Source organism: Meriones unguiculatus, chromosome 12, assembly GCF_030254825.1.
Source record: "Meriones unguiculatus strain TT.TT164.6M chromosome 12, Bangor_MerUng_6.1, whole genome shotgun sequence".
NCBI classification, from domain to species: Eukaryota; Metazoa; Chordata; class Mammalia; order Rodentia; family Muridae; genus Meriones; species Meriones unguiculatus.
Window position 1 is genome coordinate 2,783,868 of NC_083360.1, and position 20,933 is coordinate 2,804,800.

The 20,933-nt window shown below is 43.5% G+C and overlaps 1 protein-coding gene across 4 annotated transcripts in view; it reads left to right on the top strand.

Moving 5' to 3' along the window:
- Arap2 (ArfGAP with RhoGAP domain, ankyrin repeat and PH domain 2) overlaps window positions 1-20,933 on the top strand; it is a 208,289-nt gene that overhangs the window by 24,632 nt on the left and 162,724 nt on the right. For 2 of the 4 annotated variants that reach the window (XM_021658054.2, XM_021658056.2), the window contains exon 1: window positions 11,635-12,143. The exons of 1 other annotated variant lie outside the window; for it this stretch is intronic. The gene's annotated coding sequence lies outside the window, so the exon portion shown is untranslated. Of the gene's footprint in view, window positions 1-11,634; window positions 12,144-12,853; window positions 12,870-20,933 lie in introns of those variants that run through there. One more of the 4 variants, XM_060365296.1, reaches the window with a different exon arrangement.

Sequence of the window (20,933 nt, forward strand, 5' to 3'; positions counted from 1 at the left end):
AAATGAGGCTGAGAATATAGTACAAGCCCCAAAGCCGCGTGAAGATCAAAGAAGGAGCTTGTCTACCGGGTGGGACCGGGCAAGCTTTAGGAAATATGGCGCCCTATAAGAACACGTGCTACAGTCACGAAGGGAATCCATCTTGGCAGAATGCTTTACGGCTATTCTAATTCACATCTACCAAATAGTACACTCAGCTAAATATCTTATTTGTTACTCAATCATGGTATCTGTGGTGTCAATCGGAGGCTGAGTCTCAGCCCCACAGAAAGTAAGAGGGTCAGCACCAGCGTGTATGGAGAATTTTGCTCGCGCTGTGGAGAATGGAAGAGAAGTTTGGTGAAGCCACTGGAGACAGTGGGCTTATTAAAGAGAGAGTTCGTGGAAGGGCTTCAAAGGGTTGTATTCTCAGCATCCCCACACTAGAGCGGGAGGTAAAGGGTGTGTGGGAGAAGGGGTGGAGGCTTGAAAGTACCAGCGAATTACAATTAATCTCACAACCTAAAACAGCAGCTTGTTTGTCAGTCTCCTCCTCTGGCCTGACTCTTGAGGAGTAACAGCAGCTAGGAGTGGATCTGAGGGAAAGGAAATGTGTAGCCCTTCCTGCCCTACCCGTTAGCCCAGATCTGGCTTCAACCCTGAAACAGGCTTGTGGTAAAATGTGCTAAGAGAGGACCAATAAGGTTTACGCACAATTAACTGATGCTGCTCTCTCTGTTAGACCAGTCTAAATATTTCTATCACGTAGATGGCATTTTTTGCCATATAGATAAAATAGAAAGGCAGGGAGCACATATGTTCTTAGCAGGGGCCGGAGATAGTCCAAAATTAAATTGGGAATGGGAATGGATTAAATAACAATAAAGTGTGTACCCATCTGATGACATCTGAGGTGCACTGGTCCTTAGTGGCAAATGTCCTACGTACTGCGTGCTTCACGAGCACGAGCACATTAATTAAATTGGTGGTTTTTAAAACATATTGTTTAGTAAAAAGCTGTCTTTATCCAGAGCATAGAAAAGAGGAACTAGTGACAGTACTGTTTTATTTTCCTCTTTGAATCAATGGGAAAAAAAAATCTCTTTTGCTGATGCCCTAAAAGCTACATTGAAAAAAATCCAGGTGTTTACGGCTCAGGGAATGCAGGTGCAGAAGTTCCTTTGTGGGTAGAAGAAAAAGCAGCTCAATCAAGCCTGACTACCATGCTTTTCTTAAAAGGCTTGCAGAACCTACCGGGCAGACATTGTGTTTTGACTGCTAAACCAGACTGAAGCAACAGTAGTGGGGATGTGAGCACCGCCACAGGAAAAATAAATAAATAAAACCGTCACACCGGATGCTGCGGAGACCACGTGGAGCGGAGGAAGCGCAAGCCTGTGAGTTAGGTCTTTGAAGGGCTGCGGCTGCTGCTGGGCAGAACTGAGACGCTGCCAGACCCCACTCCACGGGAGTGGCACCACATGGTTTAGAGAGGACGACTGTCACCGCTCCAGATAGACATTCTTGCACGGGAATTTGGTTCCTCAAGGAAGAACACAGACAGGGCTGGTGTACGAGTGACAGCAACCGAAGCACTAAGCTGATGACAGAGACACTTTTCAGCCCACGTGCCAGTTTGTGGCACTCTTAGCTACAAAGAAATTAGCTGAGTCAGCATCTCGCTCCCAGATCAACCAAAACTTTCATGAATAGCTGGGACATTTTTATCCGTTTTTCTTTGCCTTTTAAACTACTTCTAGGGACTAGGTTTGAGGATAGCAGCTGAACTTATTTCTACACACACACACAAGGGCATCTGAGACTTAATAAAACACATAGATTCTTAAATATTCGAACTTTACTGCACAAACTGGAAGTGTACGCTTGCTGGAATCTATACAGGGGCATCACACACACACACACACACACATATTTAAAAAATATTTAAAGCTGAGTGCCACTGACTTGTTCATACATCCATCTTGTTGGTAAGGTACAACCTGGAAATTCACCAATGTCATTACATTTCTTCACAGATGAAGTAGCCACAGATTCATGTCCATGTTGTCACAATCACAATGTTTGCAATAGAACCTTGATGTGCTGAAATTCATCCAGCTCATATATTTTCTATTGGGGATTGAAAATGATATAAACCACCAAATAGGGTAACTACGATTTTTCCTCTTAAATCCCTGCAATAATTTCCTGTTTCTTTCTTATAAAATCCCACCCCTGTGCGTGGCCAGAAGACTCTACTTATTGTAACAACCTGCTCTTCCGACTTGTCCTATTCGCTATTTCACTGGAAGAGACCTTTTTTTTTTTTTCTCAGTTCCTCTAAGGTTTCTGCTTTTCACTTTCTCTAAGGTTTCCCAAATGTTCTTCTTTGCCTGAAAAACATCTTTGCCTCCCCCAAGCACACATAGCACAAATCTCACACCCACTTCCTCAATTCTCAATTTAAATGCCACTTGTTTAAAAAAGATGTTTTGGAGTTATAAATAAAAACTCTTCCTTTTCCTGACTATTTTCTAGCATAAAATATTGTTTGTTCCAATACCCTAAATGTGGTACTTGGTTTGAAATGAATGGACAGATTGATAGGACTCACACACATGATGACAAATACTACTTTCATTATTTTAGACAACACATCAGACTTGGGAAATTGTGGACAGATTGAGATTTCCCAGGGATTCTCAGCTAGGAAGAGCAGCACAGATTTCTTATTTCTGAATGGCAGCCCAATAAAGAGAAATCGGGGACTAAGGAGCAGGGTCCATGAGGCCAATGACTCCTTCCAAGTACACCAGGTAAGTTATTCCCTAGCACAAGGCAGATTGTGTGCTAAGGATGGGTGGGTGGGGGTAGGAAGGGCAAAATCTACTACCGCCTGAGTTACAAGACTGGGGGGCAGCAGATAAGCATTTTCTCCATTTCCAATTCAAATTTAATAATTTAAGCAATATACAATGAGCAGATCTTTTAGAGTTTGGAGATAAGTTATCATCAATTCCTGTTTTAAATATGATGATGCATACATGTGCTATAAACATCAACATATATGCGTAAACGTACTGGGAAGAAGTGCCATGTATTTATTTATAAATATGTATGCTATATACATAGTATATAGGCCATAGGTGAATATGAACAGTGCACATACTGACCACACACACACTCTCTCACACACATACACACCAGTATACATTTTAAATACTATTATTTGGTACTATCTTCCTCTGCAATCACATTTTAAGCTCTAAGAGTATATTAATTTTGTCTACTTTATTAAGTTCAGCATCTGGGGCTCATTACATCTCCCAAATACCTATTAAATAAGTTGAATGTTAAAAGTATTTACTGTGTGATTTGACTTAAGACTCAATAACAGCTGAAGTCGATGTTAGGACTATTTTCTTGCTGCTCATGATAAAGCAATCTTGCTATGGTTGGTATTATACCATCATCTGGCCTGTGTTTTCCTAAGATTTCTGTTTTAGAAATCCTCAAGCTTACCCCAAGGCAAACTTATCTGTCACTGATGACAATTTCAGGAAAACAAAAATTCACATATGCATGGCCGCCACTTCTGAGCATCAGCTCCAGGAGGAAAACAGCAAAAGAAACAGTGTCCTGACCAAACAACAGCAGCCATCTTCCCAAAGTCCACTTGCTTCTTGAGAAAGCAAAGTCATCAGGCTTTTTGATTCTTTAAGAGAAGTTTTAAAAAGTCTGTATTTTTAGTGTAATGCCTCTTTTGTGAACCAATTAAAATTTGCTGAACTCTGTGGCCCAATAAAACTGCAGACTTTCTGCTTCCACTCGATGCCCAGGCCACCATCTCGTGAGCTCAGTCTTCACTGAAGATGTCTTGAGGTGCACTCTCCTATCAGTTCTTCTCTTGCATTTCATTTACCACTCACATGGTAACATGAGAGCTTTCAAATGCCTTCTTGGCTGTGCAGTTTCTTGGTTCATAAGGAGTCTATTTCTGGCCGTGGATTTTGTGTTGCACCCTTATCCTTTGTTTTGCCAAAATCCCTACTTTATTTTATGCTTTCAAAGCCTTTATAAGGATACTATGTAGCAAAAAGAGGAAAGAACGGAGCCAAACATTATTTCCAAGCTCTCATACAGAAAAACAGATTTTAAAAAAATGTATCTTGTAAATTCAACTATGAAAACACAGAGAAAAGAACTGATACAACAAAATGATGTAAAAATTATCTGCCCAGTGAATGTATCTCATCCACAAATCCTTTGGGCAACAGTTCAGTTTTGTAAAATGTTTCTTAGCAATTATTTTTTTTCTTAAGAGAAGCTATATCAGAAAACATTAAAGTTAGATTCTATTTTTACCATTTAGAAATTAGAGCATGCTATCGATTTTAAAATGTGGTCTTTTTCCCCAATCTTCTACATATTTCTCAGAAAAAAAATTAGCATGTCCTAAACTGTGAGATGTTGTTTAATATTATTTAACCTTTTTATTATATATAGGAAGACAGGTTTTTAAGGTTTTTGAGACACAGATGTTTATCAGTATCTCACTGTTCTTTTTCCTCTTCTTTCAAGTGAAACCTTCTATAAACTGTCTGAAAATGTTAGCTGACATGCTCAGTATATGTAGAACTGTAGGTGTAAATAACCCACACGAAATGCTGACAGTATAAGCAGGAAGGCACTAGCAATTCCATTATGACTGTTGCCTGGCCAACAGCAATCCATTTTAATATGAAGTTCCTCTTAGGAAGAAGTCGAGCATAAAATATGCACATTAGTATGAGGCTCTGAGCTCCAGCGTCTAAATGAGTTTCTAAGTGGTAGTTTTTATAGGAGAACATACATTACCCATTTTCTTGATATTACTCCACAGTTCTCTCTAAAACATTTTAAAATATGTTGCTTCCACAATGCCGTCACAGTTTGGATGAGTTCTCAGAGCGTTTTCTTCAGCTGTCATGTCTACTGCAGTCCAGGCATGTGGACCACTTATGGGTTGTCACGGTGAGGACTTAAGTGATGCTTTCAAAGCATTTCTTCCAATAAGGAGTCAGGCTAAGGTGTCAAAGTCTTTCAGATTAACAAAGCAAACATTTTCCTAAAGCCCTCTGAGGGTACTTCAGGAGTTAGCAAACAGGAAGAAGAGGTGTGTCTCTGTAGTCGAAGTGCACAGCTGACCGAGAAGGATTTCCCACTCAGTTAAAACCACAGGGAGAACCCTGAGAGAACCTACCATTCAGCATCAGGAACAGCACTCCCTCCACCCCCACCCAGAAAAATCCTAGCCTCAGAAAATAAGTCTGTATGGTCAAACTATTTTTCTTTTTCAAATAAGCATACAAACCAATGGGTTTCACTGGGTGTTTTCACAATATTCTGCTTTTGCTGGTCATCCTCCATCGCCCTCCTTCTCTGCTCCGCCCCGTCTCCTTGCTTCCTTTCCTCTCAGAACTCCTCTTCAGAGTATATGTCACATTCATACTGTTCCCTTCTTTCTGTGTTTTTCTTTATAACCCCTCTTTAAAAGCCCCCTTTCCCCTATCCTGGTCTCTAGTTTCAGGATGTGTCATAACCACATACATATCTGCTCAAATATGATACAAAATCAAAATCTATGTTATACGTATGAAGTAGAGCACATTGCCTTTGGCTTTCTGAATTTAATATTCTTTTCTCAACATTTTTATTTTAATTTTTATTAATTATACTTTACTCACTTTGTATCCCCCTTCTAACCCCTCCCAATCCCACCCTCCCTCCCCCTTCTCCATCCATGCCCCTCCCCAACTCCACTGATAGGGGAGGTCCTCCTCTCCTTCCTTCTAATCCTAGACTATCAAGTCTCATCAGGACTGGGTGCATTGTCTTCCTCTGTGGCCTGGTAAGGATGCTCCCCCATCAGGGGGAGGTGATCGAAGAGCCAGCCACTGAGTTCATATCAGAGACAGTCCTGGTTCCCATTACTAGGGAACTCACTTGGACACTGAGCTGCCATGGGCTACATCTGTACAGGGGTTCTAGGTTATGTCCATCATGGTCCTTGGTTTTAGTATTAGTCTCAGAAAAGGTCCCTGTGCCCAGAATTTTGGTTCTGTTGCTCTCCTTGTGTAGCTCCTGTCCTCTTCAGGTCTTATTATTTTAAACTTCTTTCATAAGATTCCCTCCACTGTGCTCAAAGGTTGGCCATAAGTCTCAGCATCTCCTTTAATACCCTGCAGGATAGAGCCTTTCAAAGGCCTTCTGTGGCAGGCTCCTGTCCTGTTCCCTGTTTTCTCCCTCCTCCTATGCCCATCCTCTTTGCCTTTCTGAATGGGGATTGAGCATTTTAGCCAGAGTCCTCCCTCTTGATTAGTTTCTTTTTTTTTTTTTATTTCTACTGTATTTTCTTTTTTGTTTTTTTTGCATGTTTGTTTTTTAGTATTATTAATTACACTTTGTTCATTTTGTATCCCCCCATAAGCCCCTCCCTCCTCCCCTCCCGATCCCACCCTTCCTCCCCTTTCTGCATGCATGCTCCTCCCCAAGTCCACTGATTAGTTTCTTAGGTGTACAGATTTTAGTAGGTTTAGCTTATATTATATGTCTAATATCCACTTATGAGTATATACCCTTTGTGTCTTTCTGCTTCTGGGATACCTCACTCAGGATGATCTTTTCCAGTTCCCACCATTTACCTACAAATTTCATGCTTTATTTTTTATGCTGAGTAATATTCCATTGTGTAGATGTACCACAATTTCTGTATCCATTCCTCAGCTGAGGGGTATCTGGGTTGTTTCCAGGTTCTGGCTATTACTAATAAATCTGCTACAAACATGGTTGAGCAAATATCCTTATTGTGCATTTGAGCCTCTTTTGGATATATGTCTAGGAGTGGTATAGCTGGATCTTGAGGAAGCGCTATTCCTAATTGTCTGAGTAAGTGCCAGATTGCTTTCCAGAATGGTTGTACAAGTTTACATTCCCACCAGCAATGCAGGAAGGTTCCCCTTTCTCCACATCCTCTCCAGCATGTGTTGTCACTTGAGTTATTCATCTTAGCCATTCTGATGGTTGTAAGGTGAAATCTCAGGGTCATTTTGATTTGTATCTCTCTGATGGTTAAGTATGTTGAGCATTTCTTTAAGTTTAAGGATGTTAAGCATTTCTTTTTCAGCCATTTGATATTCCTCTATTGAGAATTCTCTCTTTAGCTCTGTACCTCATTTTTTAATTGGATTACTTGATTTGTTGTTGTTTAACTTCTTGAAATTCTTTATAGATACTGGATATTATCTCTCTGTCAGATATAGGGTTGGTGAAGATCCTACATCTGACACTTTATAATTTCCAGTTCTTCTCATTTTTCTGTCATGGTTTTACTTTTCTTTATGGCTGGTATTTTTAGAGAACTTTCTATGTCGTCATAGAATAGGCACAGGACTGAACCCGTATCACATGTTTTGGATCCTAGATCTCTCGTTTAAAGCTTGGACATTCTTAGCTGAGAGAACCTTCAGTCTCTATGGGGATTGTAGAGGAGATCGTGGCAGAACCTTATTCTCCGCATTTTGAGAGGACTAAAAAGTCTAATGAGTCTAAATGCCTAGTTCAAACACATAAATATCACAGCACCTCCTTGTTTCCTTCGGTTAATTAACTTTATTACTTCCAAGGACCAAGGTGGCAAGCACAGCCTGCAATATCTTCAGTCAGACTTCGCACACACTCAGAGGTTGATATGGTTTGAAAATACAACGTCGGTCAGAGATTCACTTGTTGACCAATTTGGCCCAGCTGATGGTTTTGGGAGGTGGTGGAGACTTTTGGCCATGGTCTTGATCAGAGAGGTAAAAAGCAAATCAGAACAATGTCTCGGTGTGTTTTACAGAATGGCCTTGAACTGTTGAGAGATACGGAGTAAAATAGCCTAAGTGCAGAGCAACAACACTGCACCATCTTTCCTCCACACAAAATCTAAAGAAGTTGTGACTAGTGATGATGCAGTGCCTGAAGAGTCTAAGAATCACCCTGACCAAAACCAACGCGAGAAAGAAAGGGCTTGTCTTCTGCCTCCTGATCACAGTCCATCATTGAAGGAAGCCAAGGCAGAGACTGGAGCAGAGGCCATGGAGGAATGTGCTTAGTGGCTTGCTCTCCATGGCTTGCTCTGCTCTATTTCTTATATAATCCAGGGCTATCTGCCCAGGGATGTCACCTCCTCACGTAGACTGGGCCTTCCCACATCAGTCTATAAAGAAAACAATCCACAGGGCCAACCAGAAGCCAGTCAGACTGAGACAACTGTAATTCATGGCCTCCTTCCCCAATGACTTCAGCTTATGTCAAATGGAAAACAGAAACAAACAGACAGACATGCAGACAAACAGACACACTCAACCAGCAGATATACCACTGAGAATGTGTGTGTGTGAGAGAGAGAGAGAGAGAGATCATAGAAGTGCAGTGCAGAACCGTGCTTACCAGAGAGGTAAGGGGGTAAGAAGGGTGTTGATATGCTAATCAAAGGACATAAAGTTTCAGTTAGATAAAATGAACAAATTGACTCATTGTACAATATATAAGTAAAGTTTATACCAGTTTGTAACAACAGAGCATCATGTGATGTAGTAATGAAAGAAGGGAGAACACAACATTATTTACATATGATTCTCCAGGTAAATTTTTACAGCAAATTGCATGGTTATTTATCTTAGTTCATAAACTATAAGTGGTACATAAAGTACAGTATTTGTAAATTGATATGTTATTTGCTTATTCACATCTACTTGCTTATTTAAATATTGTGAAGTATTTGCCTGTCTCATCTACAACCCTAACATTTTCTACCTGGGAAAATAATATTGGGCATTTTATACAAAATGAATGGTCACTTTAAATTTTATGGGTAAGCCATTCTGGCTATCAAAGATATTTTTAAAATATTGATAAGGAAGTGAAACTTGAACTTAGGTCTTGGAGAATCATGGGAGAAAAAAAATAGGACCAAGAGCACTGAGGGGTTACTAATTCCTAGGTCCTTAGATGTATAATCACAGTGCTCCGACGGACATTCTGTTAAAGGTACTCAAATGAACTGCCTCGGCCCATAGGGTGAGTTTGGCTCCATCCCGAGTGCAGCCTTTTGAGGCCCAGCACTTTCAAAGAGCTGCTGATGTCATCCCATGAGTTCCTACAGCTAAAGCTTTGGAGCAAAAACCGTCATGTAAGGAGTCAGTGAATGTTAGTGCTGCCCTAGGGTAAGAAACACAAGGGAGACTGAGAGAGAACGAGAGAGAAGAGAGGTGGAAGGAGGTTTCAGTCGTCACCTCTCTCATGCCGGCACATTACGGGTACTTAGGGAGGAGAGCAACAAAGGCAGATGTGTGGCTAAGCAGATCCGCTTGATCTGCTATCAAAAATCTAGGAGCTAGGGGTAGGGCAGGTCACCTTGGAGGAACTCCAACCTTGATGGAAAATCCTGGGAACAGGGAGCCACTCCAAGAACTTGGCAGTCGACGTATCCATATCTTAATGCTCATAGAAAGTCAATTTCTTTGTCTACTTTTTACCCTTAATGCCTCACTTAAATAATTTACGTTGCACCAATACAGCTTAGATGCGCTCAATTTACCTGCCATTTACCACTTAGCCACTTTCAACTTCAATTAAACCTGCATTTACAAAACTGGAAGAATTATTTCAACTCAGAGTTGTGGCGTACATATAAAATATGTATCAGGCATTTGGCTAGAGACTCGTGATTAACAAGCAATTAATAAAAGGTCGCTTTTATCATCTTTTCTGAGCCATCTTTTCCTTCCCTCCGTATATGAAGATCCATCAGGCCGAGATGGCACTCGTGAGCAGCTGATACGGTACGCGGTACGCGATGGAGTGGTATTTTATTGCCGTGGCTGCTGTTGAATCATTGGTGCACCTTGTACCACCTAAGTCCTTCCCCTGGGAGAGGACTGTTTCGCAGTTGTTACTGTTGTACCTTCAGTGTTATGTGTTCAAATTATCCAACTGAACAATTTTTGAAAACTCCAAATAAATAAATGACAAAATCAAGGAACTAAGAGATTGTAAGGAGCCACAAATCCTACTTATAATATAAAACCAAGCATGAAATGGAAATCGAAGACGAGTTAAAGCTCGCCCTCCCGAGACACCGTAACTGATGTAAGAACACAGCTTTCTAACCTTCTTGTTCAGAGAAGGACTTAAGAAGGCTAATGAACATGTGCTCAGTTTACCTGCCATCTACTAATGAGCCACTTTCAAGATCAATTAAACCCGCATTTACAAAACTGGAGGAATTATTTCAACTCAGAGTTGTGACGTACATATAAAATATGTGTCAGGCATTTGGCTGCCTCAGAGGGAAAACAAGAGTGTGAGAACTGTTAGGAAAGAAAGAAAAAGAAACCAAGAGGGTAGGACTAAGCTGAATCCAAAGAACCACATACAAAAAAAATTGTTATAAATGCCATGGAAAGTAAAAGTAAAAGCAAAACAAACAAAAACAATTCTGCAGGCTTTGGAAAAAAAAAAAAGGAAATTTGCCTAGAAAATGGGGCCTTCTGTGAAGCATTTAGCTTGCAAGGGAAGCTGTAGCTCAGGGCCCCCAGAAAGCCCTAGGAAGGATGGTGCTTGCGGACGGGCAGGAATCTGAGAACAGTTGATGGTGTGGACTCACAAACTCCTGGGCTCCTGGGAAGACTGTCTCCCTGTGAGCTTCACCCATTATCTTATTTTCATAATAAGGTCTTAGCTTCACTGTAATTGCTTCACTTTCGTCAACAGATACAGAGTAAAGATAAGTCCTTTCAAGTTTTAAGGGAGAGAGAGAGAGAAAGTCAGGTAGGTAATCTATTAAAAACAAAAACAAAAAACCGAAACACCAAACACTGAAAAGAAAAGGCTAGCGATTATCCTACTTGCTCTCAGGCAGTTTTCTGGGGCGGGATCCCCTCTTTTTCATCTTATCACGAAGATCAGACAAGGACTGGTTCAAAGCCAGAAAAGTCCTTCCAGACTGTAACAGCCCCCAGGGCCGGAGACCTGGTTACCCAGGGGGAAGCGTTTCTCTCCACACTGGTGTTTTGGTACTCCTCAGATTCACCCAGAAAAGGGGATCTTAGAATGTGGCCACAGCGGTGACGGGGAGAATTCTCAGGAAGGCTTGGTAGATGTGCCGACTCCCAGGACCTGGGAAAACCTGTGCCCTCCCTGAGTGAAGTTTGGGAAATGCTGAGGCCACGGGGAAAGTTCTCCGGTACTGAAACGCTTCTGCAATCAGGCGGCCAGGTTCCACCCCCAGCCACCAGCCCGACCCCGGGCAGCACGAACCGGGCCAGGGTCGCCGCGGGAGAGGGGCCGGGCCCTGCGCGGGTCCCCAGCGGGCGGACGCGCTCCAGGTGGCCCCGGCGGCAGGCGCGGCCAAGAGGCCGGTGACTCAGCCGCGCAGCAATGCTGCGGAACCGGGACGGCCCGCCCCGCCGCCCCCGCCGCTGAGCGCGCAGCCCCCGCGGGCCGCGGACCCGCCCCCGGGCCGGGAGGAAGCGCCGGGCGCGGCGCCGAGCACCTGGGCGGCGCGGCTTCCGGGGCTGCGCTCGCCGAGCCCGCGCCCGCCCGCCCAGGTGCGGCCGATCCACCGGGACCGGCCCGCGGGGACCCGCCGGCGCGGCGCTGCCGGGGCTGGGCGGCCGCGCTGCGCTCCCGGTGCCGGCGCGCTCCGCTCCGGGGCGCGCGTCGCTCGCACCGCGCTCCCCGCCGGTGGGCGTGGGGACGGACAGCCGAGCCGGCGAGCGATCCGCAGGCTGTGCTGGCCTCTGCGATCTGACCCGCCCGGTGACGATCCCGTCCGCCGCCGCGGCCGCGGCCCTCCCTCCGCCCCCGAGCAATCGCAGCCTGGGCGACTTCCAGGCACCCAGTTCTCTTCTCGGTAGAGGTAATGAATCGGGGCTCGGTGCTCCCCCGCGCGCTGCCGCTCACACATGTAAGAAGGCGGCCCTGTTAATTAACTTTAATTACAATCATTCGGCCTCCACCTGCCTGGACCCGGCGCTGCACCCCGGGACCTCTCCGGATTGCTCTTGCCAGGCAGCTCTTTTGCCTTTAGTGTGGGAAGCAGTTCTCGTGGGAGAATTGGTGTCCAGCTACTAATTCAAGTAAGTTTTTATTTTACTTCATGCTAAGTTTTTTTTTTTTTTTTTTTCAAACCAGTCTTGGATTCCTTTGTGGCGACCGGGGGTTTCTTGACTTGGAAGGTTCGTGAAATTATATTGTGAACGATAATCTTTGATGATTAGAGGAAAAAAAAAAACCACAAAAGAAGATGGACTAGGGGGGAAAACTGTCTCAGGCTCTTGTAAGTTAGTAGCCGGGTATCAGGTTTGTCCTTGAAGAATAGGGCACTTAGGATTCTTTTTTTAAGCGCTGAAACACGCTATTTTTGAAAGTACATTTAATCGGATGTCACTGTTATTACCAATAATAGCGTCGCGCTTACAAGGCCAGTATTGATCCTCCTTACTTAAGCACTGAGCACCAGGACGCGTGGAGCGCTGCCCGGAAGTGGAAGGTGGCTGTGGGTGCAGCAACTTTTTGAAGGAGAGGAGCATCTGTCAGTCTTCTTTACGACTTTTGTACACCCTCAAGAGAAATGTGGAGGGCAGGGGCGCTTGCCGTTCCACCATTTAACAGCGTTTAAAAGAGAGGGAAATAAAAGTGGGTCGTGCAAGTAGGCTACGTCCTAAAATGGAGACATCCCCCGGCTCCCCTCCGAGGAGAGAGGACTGCACATTCGAGGTGGTCCTCACGCCGGGAGGTGTTACACAGACCTGATGTGCCAGAGCCGCGGTGTTGCTTTTATCTTAATAAAGTGTACCCACAGGGTAAGTCAGACGGCTTGTTAAACTGACTTCCGTGGTCCGCTGTCTCCTTAGCCTGTCAGACGCATTTCTGGGTTGTCTGTGAAAGGAGACGCTGACAGTCCACCTAGAAACAAATTCTTGTTTTCCTGACATGTCAGGTGGCCGGTGGTGAGGGGCACTGGCTCTGTGAATGCTTTTCAGATTAAACTACTTGTAGTTACCATGGGTAAATAGCACGTGGGCTATCATGAACTGCAGGGTTTTTGTTGTTGGTTTGTTTCTTAATGTCAAAAACAGAAGTTTTAAAACTTTGCTTCTGAGAACTCTGGGCTATAGGAGTCCTAGAAGGAGACTTTGCCTTTTGTTTCATTACTTCCTAACACACTTCCTTGAAACTAACCAGCTCAGGGTGGTGAAAGTGAGCACACAGGTCAAAGTATGAAGACAGCCATTGCTTTAGCTGCTTCTCTTGTCACATGTCCACCCCTCTTCAGATGCGGTTATTGATTTTCTTCTTGGTCTTTGCCTTTGCATGTGCTCAGATTCTTTGTGAAACACTGTTACTTATCAGTGCTAGACACATTCTTCAACTTTTAGCTAAACACAGTGAACGTAAAAGTGAGGATGGGTATACAGCCTTGAATCATTTCTACGTTAGACTTTATTAGATTTAAAAAACATTGGTCAGAGCCTTGGTATGTGGCGGTATTTCCACCAAGCTAATGACATGAGCTTGATCCCAGGGCTCCATGGTATAAGGAGTCAAGTGACTTCAGCAAGTCGTCCTCTGACCTCTATGCAAATGCTGTGTTACCCCACCATACATGTGCAGGCACACACAATAAATAAATTTACAGAAAATATCACCCAAATCAAATATATAAGAGTAGTAAAGGCGTTTTGGCTTTTTTTTTTTTTTTTTTTTTTTTTTTTTTTTCCTGATTGAAGTGGTTTCCCGGTTGGTATAGACCTTTTCTTGAAGTTTTGACTCCGCATGAACAGACTTCTCTACCCAGGCTCAAGGCAGAAGACAGGTGTTCTGGCCTGGGCGAGGTTGGCATTTTGTTGAAAGCTGTCTGTGAGAGGTGGAGAGAATTCTTTTCTGATTTATGCTTAGGTGTATATCGGGGTAGGTAGCTAAGGGAATAAATGGCTTATCATTCCTGAAGGTTCTCAAAGCTCAAAAAAAGGAATACAAAACAAAAACAAAACCACAAAACAAACACTGACACCAGTGGTTATGCTGTGCAGCTAAGCATGAGGAGAGAAAGGCTCAGTCTGTCCAACAACAGGGAAGCTGGTCTGTCTTTCTGGCTTTAGGATGAGCTGGAAGATGGGTGGAGATGGTGAGAAGGGTTATGGAGGACTTCATTCTGAATAGGTGAAGACGCTTCGCTCTTCCAGTTCTGCAGCTGAGTCCAGCTGCTCTTCTGACATCACCACTTGTTGAACTCTGGGTCCACTGCACCTGCTCTGCCTCCTTGCTGTGGCCTGATCTTTATCTCCTCTCCTTGTACCTTCTTTGTGGCCTTTGCTCTACTTTCAGGGGCTGGTGTCTCCACCTGTGGCCCTTTTTTTTTTTTTTTCTTGAAACCCTATTCAGTGGCTCTTAAACCGGCAGCATTTGGAAAGCTCTGACTTTCTGAAGTCTTTAGATGCACTACTCAAGTTGATGGAGGACTTCAAGAGTCCCTGATCACTTCGAAAGGATGGTGTCCAATCTGTGAGATTTAAATAAAGCATTACATTGCAAACCTCATAAAATTGAAGGTCACAGATTTTAGCTTCTCTGTTGTTTCAGAGGAAGTGCTATTTTGCTTACATCATATTCTTCTGAGAATGTTGTTCTGTCTCGATGGTGCTTCTTCAGTTCTAGGGAGCAGTTTGTCTCAGGGCTGGTTGTTTGTACCCATGCCATTTCCTTTGCTTGTTTGTCATGTCTAAGCCTGCTCTTTTTTTAAACTACTAGAGGGAAGACATTGTATCTTCACTTTGTAGCACTGGACACTGTTCTCAAGAGAGATAAGTACTGTTATCTTGAAACAAAAATATTTCCCACTATTATCTTGGAGAGAGTAGCCCTTTCTTAAACATTTACTGAAGGAATAAATGTAAACAAAGAGGCATATAAGTTCAGAGACAGTTGAAGTACTTGTCTTTTCACAAGAACAAGAGACTTTAAGAATCACAGAATCAAGAGGAAGCTCTTGAATTCAGTTGGAAAAGAGGTCAGGGTGCTATTTATAAATGCAGAGAGGAAACATTCACAGTAGGCTATTTTGAAACATCTGGTTGTTGGTCTAAAAATGTGGCTCTTAAATCCAGAGAGATGGCGAATAGTTATTTGTACTGCAGCACTGAGATGTAGCGGCATGAAGAGTGTGTTTACATCGTGAGTCTCCATTTGAAGGTCTTTGTACTGAACCGTTGTTTCAGTTTTTGCCTGGATTAATCGACCATTAAGGCTGTGTGCACTTTATCACAAAGTGGAGCAGAATAAGGAAGAGTGTGTGCCTACGTGCTTCCCAGTTCAGGGTTTTGAAAGCGCTGGATTCAGCTACACATATGCTACAGGCTGTAGTTGGGGGCAGCAAAGGGCCTGTTCCCAGCGGAAGCAGATGCAGATAGGGAGCATGTGGGTGTTAGGGCAGTGATGGGGCCTCAGCTTGGCATTCTTTGTGGAAACTGTGGAAGGTAAAATCTTTCTTGGGTTGATCCCAGATCATGGCTATACTTGACATGACCTCTCCATTAGAATTTAAAAGAAATTTCAGCCCTCAACTCATTAACTTAAAATGTAGATGGGAACTTTGAGAGATGTCCTATGGCCAAGGAGATTATCTAGCACTTAACTATGATGCTATTATCTAAAACACACAAACATAGGCATTGGGTGTGGCACAGTGTAATAACTGCTCATACTGAGGCAAGGAATTGGCGTTCCTGGCCTTGACAGAGACACTAAATTCTAGATTGCATCCTTGTGTTTTTCTTTGCACAGTAAGTAAAAACAAAACAAAACAAAACAACAACAAAAAGACACACACACACACACACACACACACACAACTCTCAGATTCGAGATGAGATTCGTCTTGGTCCAAAAACCAAATGACTTTGCTTAGAATCTGGCTATTTTAAGATCAACTTTAACTTATTTTGTATCTGGCCGTTAGGGAGTAATTATTTGTTGTTTTCCAGAAACCGTTCAAAGGGCAGTGTGCATATTTAAACATCCCAATCCCCAAACAGCCTTGAGTGGTTTGCATTATCATCTTCCCTGCTTATCAGAAGACAATAGTGGGACTGTGGAGGGACACACACACACACACACACACACACACACACAGGGGGAGGGAGGGAGAAAGAAGATAAATGAAACAAATTAAAAACTGGAGAAGCCTGGATAAGAATTCTGGCATTCTGGGATCTAGTAGTGTGGGTGGATTTAGTGGAGGATTAAGGGCAGATGGAGTAGGGAAATCTCAAGCACTGACAGTCCCGAAGCTTCGAGATTGTACTATGGAAGGAGGGGAGTAAATGTACAAGGAGTTCATTCTGTTTCCTCTCTGCTTTATCAAATTGCCATCTCAACCACTTCGTCAGTGCACAGCTGAATAGAGTCACACATGTTTATCTGGAACAGATTTTCAGAACTTTTCCTCTTGCAAATCTGAATCGCTGTGGCCCCTTAGGCGGCTTCCCACCCCCCTGTTTCCCCTTGGTGCTCGCCAGTTCACGCGATGCCTATGGATTCGCTCCCTTAAGATAACTCTCACACGCGTATCTGTGTGGTGCTTTCCTCGCTCTGGCTGGCTTATTGCACTTACCAACAAGTCCTAGAAACTCCACGTTGTGGTTGAAGTTTCCTTCTCTGTGTGCATCCATACGCGTTACGCATCCAAGTGTGTACACGGCTGGTCTGTGTGGAGGAGCGTGTACTGTGGACCTCTGAGGGAAGAGCTCAGACCTTCTGCTAACCTAGGCTGATGTCAGGCTCCCCTGTCTTTTGTCTAGTGCTGAGATAGCAGGAAGGGCTGCCATGCCTACCTGGAGTTTACATGAGGACCAGAGACCAGAACTCAGCTCCTTATGCTTCCACAGCACATAAACAAACAAACAAACCCCAGCCCCTCCCATTGCGTGTGTAGACATTCTGATTATTCCCTGCATCTGCCCACATACACTGTGTTACCACTTTAGTTCTCATTGGAAGTTGAGTCGTTTTGTGAAAATCTGCTCCCTTGAGGTCCAGCTATATTCTTACTCTCACCCCAATCCTTGGCTATTTGATTTTAGTATTTTGCTAGGTAAATTATACCATAGTTACCCAGAGGCTTTCTTTCAGGAATGTTATGTGCAAAATAAATGTTGCTAAATTGTATATTACCGTTGCTATATAAAGTGATGTCAGGGATGTTTACCACTAACTAGTGATTGCCTGTTAAATCTCAGGCAATTAACATGTAAATGAACTGAGCCTTCTATATTTAACTATTTATATGGACACCCACACCCGTAATAAACCTATGAGCGATGTTAAACTTGGGCTTGCGAGGTATAGAATATAGTAATTCAACCAGCATTCTTTACTGTAGTGATTTTCACAGGTATGAAGGGGCAGTGAAATGATTTTATGGTTGGGGGTGGACCACAGCATGAAGAACTGTATTAAAAGAGTGACGCATTAGGAAGGTGGAGAACCACTGCTCCAGTGAATGTGAGTGCTCCTGCACAACAAACGAGAGAGGAAGAATATGACACCGTTACCGTTTTACCATTTGATTAGCTGAGCAGCTGTAAAGATGCATGGAGGCTAACAGTGGGACTCGCTTCCCAGGAGAACTGGGAGAATCACGGGAAACCCTACACAGATGATTCACAGCAATGTGCTGTTGTTAACTGCGTCAGTCCCAGTGAAAATGAAAGAGAGGGAATGTGTCTGGATAAATGGGGTTGGGCTGGTGATTTAAATTAAAAAACAAAACAAAACATTGGTGTGAGAAGATCAGAGTCTGTGGGTGACCTCTACGAGATCTGGCCAGGTGAGGGGCTTGTCTTCCCATTAGGAGGTTAACATTGCCACATAGTAAGTTAGGTAAGGAGATGGCGGTGAAGAGGGATGTCAAACTACCAAATTTTAGTCTTTGACGCAATATACAAGGCCATGACAGTGCGGGAGTTGGTGCAGACTTTCACCTCTCTGGTCGTCTTTACACTGTGACACTGAGTGAGATGATAGCACGTTTCTCAACGTCGCTCTCTCTTCTGCTCGAGTGTGGACATGGTGAGCATGTTGTCTTTATGGGTACTGGGAATTAATATCTCAGTGATAAACAGTGGCGTTTCTTTATGTGCAAATGACGCGATGCCTATCTCGTGTGAGGAGCGAACATCTCTGCTCTGTGGCCTGGACTAGTTGGTCACCAGGCTGTTGACATTACACCTCTCTATCTTCCAAGGAATAAGCTACGTGTCCTCTGAAAGTTCACCATCAGGCTGGGGGCAGAAACAATGCTCTTTCTCTTCAACCTCAGCGTATGGGGAACTGATATCTTCATTGTAGGGAGTGAGAATTGGTACCATGGTAGGGTGTATTGCATCACCTCTCTTGACTGTGCTACTCAGTCACTGAGACGAGAAGAAGCCGTTTCTAGTGTCCTTTGGCTCTAACCCCAGGAGACAGTACCAGTCTACTGGGAACTACTGTGCTGGAAGACAATCATCTTCCATTGTTATTAGACTCTGAGACGTGTATTGCAGGACCCTGAAGTTACATCATTCACATAGCGACTCACCTCCCTTTTGTAGCTGTTTTTGAAATCTTAATCGTGTGATCTTAGGATTATTAAGCCTATTTTTTTTCATGACAATTGCAGCTTCCAATTCATGTAAAGTTAAGATAAAAGTAAAGATAGGCTTCTTTAATGGATTAGACACATGATGAAATCCAGTTCTACGAATGCTTTTTTCCTCCCATAAGGGATAACAGCCGACAAGGTTGATTCCAAACTTGCCTGACTCGGCACTCAGCGCCCTTTATAGTTTAATGAAGGGGCTGAGGCAGAGACAAAGGTTTATCCTTATTTTCTTTCCTAGTTCAGAGATTCACCCAGCTACTCTGGGACAGGGTGGAAACAGGGGAGAAGTGAAGAGGGCTTCAGTGGCCTGGTTTTTCTTACATGGGGCAGGAGGAGAGGGGGTGGGTGCCCAGCCCACGCTTTGGAGTGACTCCATCTGACTCCTGCCATATTTGAATCCTAACCTAAAGATCTCTTAAAGTGAGGTGGGTTGGAGGGATTTGACTCTGTTCTATCTCTTCAACTTACTAGCTTACTAACTGAGAATGAATGTTTAAAATGATGAAGGCTCCCTACCTATCATCATGAATACATAGGAGGTGTTAGGTAGTGAAATAATGGACTGGGCACAGTTAAGGCATGAGTAAAGAGTGGTGAGTAGCAAGACATGCTTATCAGTGTAGCAGGTGGAGGAAGCCTTTCTGAGAAGGGATGTTTGCTGGAGTGAGATATGAGCACTGGGAATGTGAAATATACACTAGAGATGAAGAAGTGAGAGAGATAGAAGCAAAAGAGAGTTAGCATGTGGCTTGTGTTATAAAATTCACCATAATCTTTCATATCTTGGGAATCTGCTGTGTGCAGGGAGGAGTCCAAGAAAGAGTTAGGGATACTGGTTCAAGGATCTATTGTAGTAGTCTAAAGTAAATAATGTAGCAGCGTGGGTGATAGCAGCAGGGAAATGAGATGGAGCTGGATTCAGAGTAGAGCTCTGTGAGATGATAAAACTGTTTATAAAGTGACACATAGGCCAGGCTTGTATCACATGAGTTTAAGTGGTGTTCCCCTTCTGCTTGCTTCCTCGTTGAAGTACATCAGGTTAGTGAGATCTTGTGCAGTCGTGTTTGTAATGGCCAACGTTTGTTCCATCCTTCAACACATGCTGTGTGATGTTTATGAACAGATACTTTAACTGACATTTATTGGGAAGCTTCAGAAGGTTATTGTCATCTTGACAGAATGTATTATGGGATGGCAATAAAATAATAGTGAGAAGCCGTGACTTAGCATTTGTAAGCTGATGTTTTAAAGGCTTCAAATGTATTAACACATTCACTTTTCACAGCAGCCCTATGGGGGAAGTAAGGGAACTACTTATACCATTTTCCTGTTGAGGAGGCTGAAGTATAGGGACACTAAACCCCTAACTTCGGTGCACAAGGCTTGTAGGTGGTGACCTACTATGTGACCCAGGGCACTTTGATTCAGACTCTTTGCTTTTACACTGTAATAGCCAATGGAATGAGCAGAATATGACCAAGATTACGGGCTGAATGTGTTCATGCTCTCAGATCACATATGAAAACAGAACTCCTGGTCACAGTGTCGAAAGGTGTGAACCTTGGGAGTAGTTAGACCCAAAAACGATGGAGCAGCCGTGCATGAGATTAGTGAGGTTATAAGATGGGAAACACAAACTCATCCCATTTGCTCCTCTTCAAGATGTGAAACATGTGAGGGAGAAGCATGCCCTGCCCAGACACCAGATCTCCAGATGCCTTCCCCTTGGGTTGATTGTGCTTCTGGAACTGTGACCCATGCATCTTCATTGTTTGTCCATTATTCAGCTTAAGCTATTTTGTCATAACAACATAACTGGCACCAAACAACTCTATTGTCTTTGAGATCTAACTCAAATGTGATTTTCTTCCTTCTCCTCCTCCTCCTTCTTTCAACAGAATAAGAACAAATAAATACCTATTTCTATGTCGTTCAATCACTCTTTAGGGTATTAACAGATGAGGATAACCTCCAAACAGAGAATGAAACAGTCCTTTCTCCACATGCATCTGTATCTAGCATCCCAGGACATGAATTATGGGGCCTGTGGACAGAGGTTGGTGAGGATGGTAGAGATACTTTCAAAGCCAGAATAAAAAAGAAGTGTGTGTGTGTGTGTGTGTGTGTGTGAGAGAGAGAGAGAGAGAGTGTGCGTGTATGTGCGTGCGTGTGAGAGCATACATACACACGCACATGCACACTCACGCACACCTACACACACACG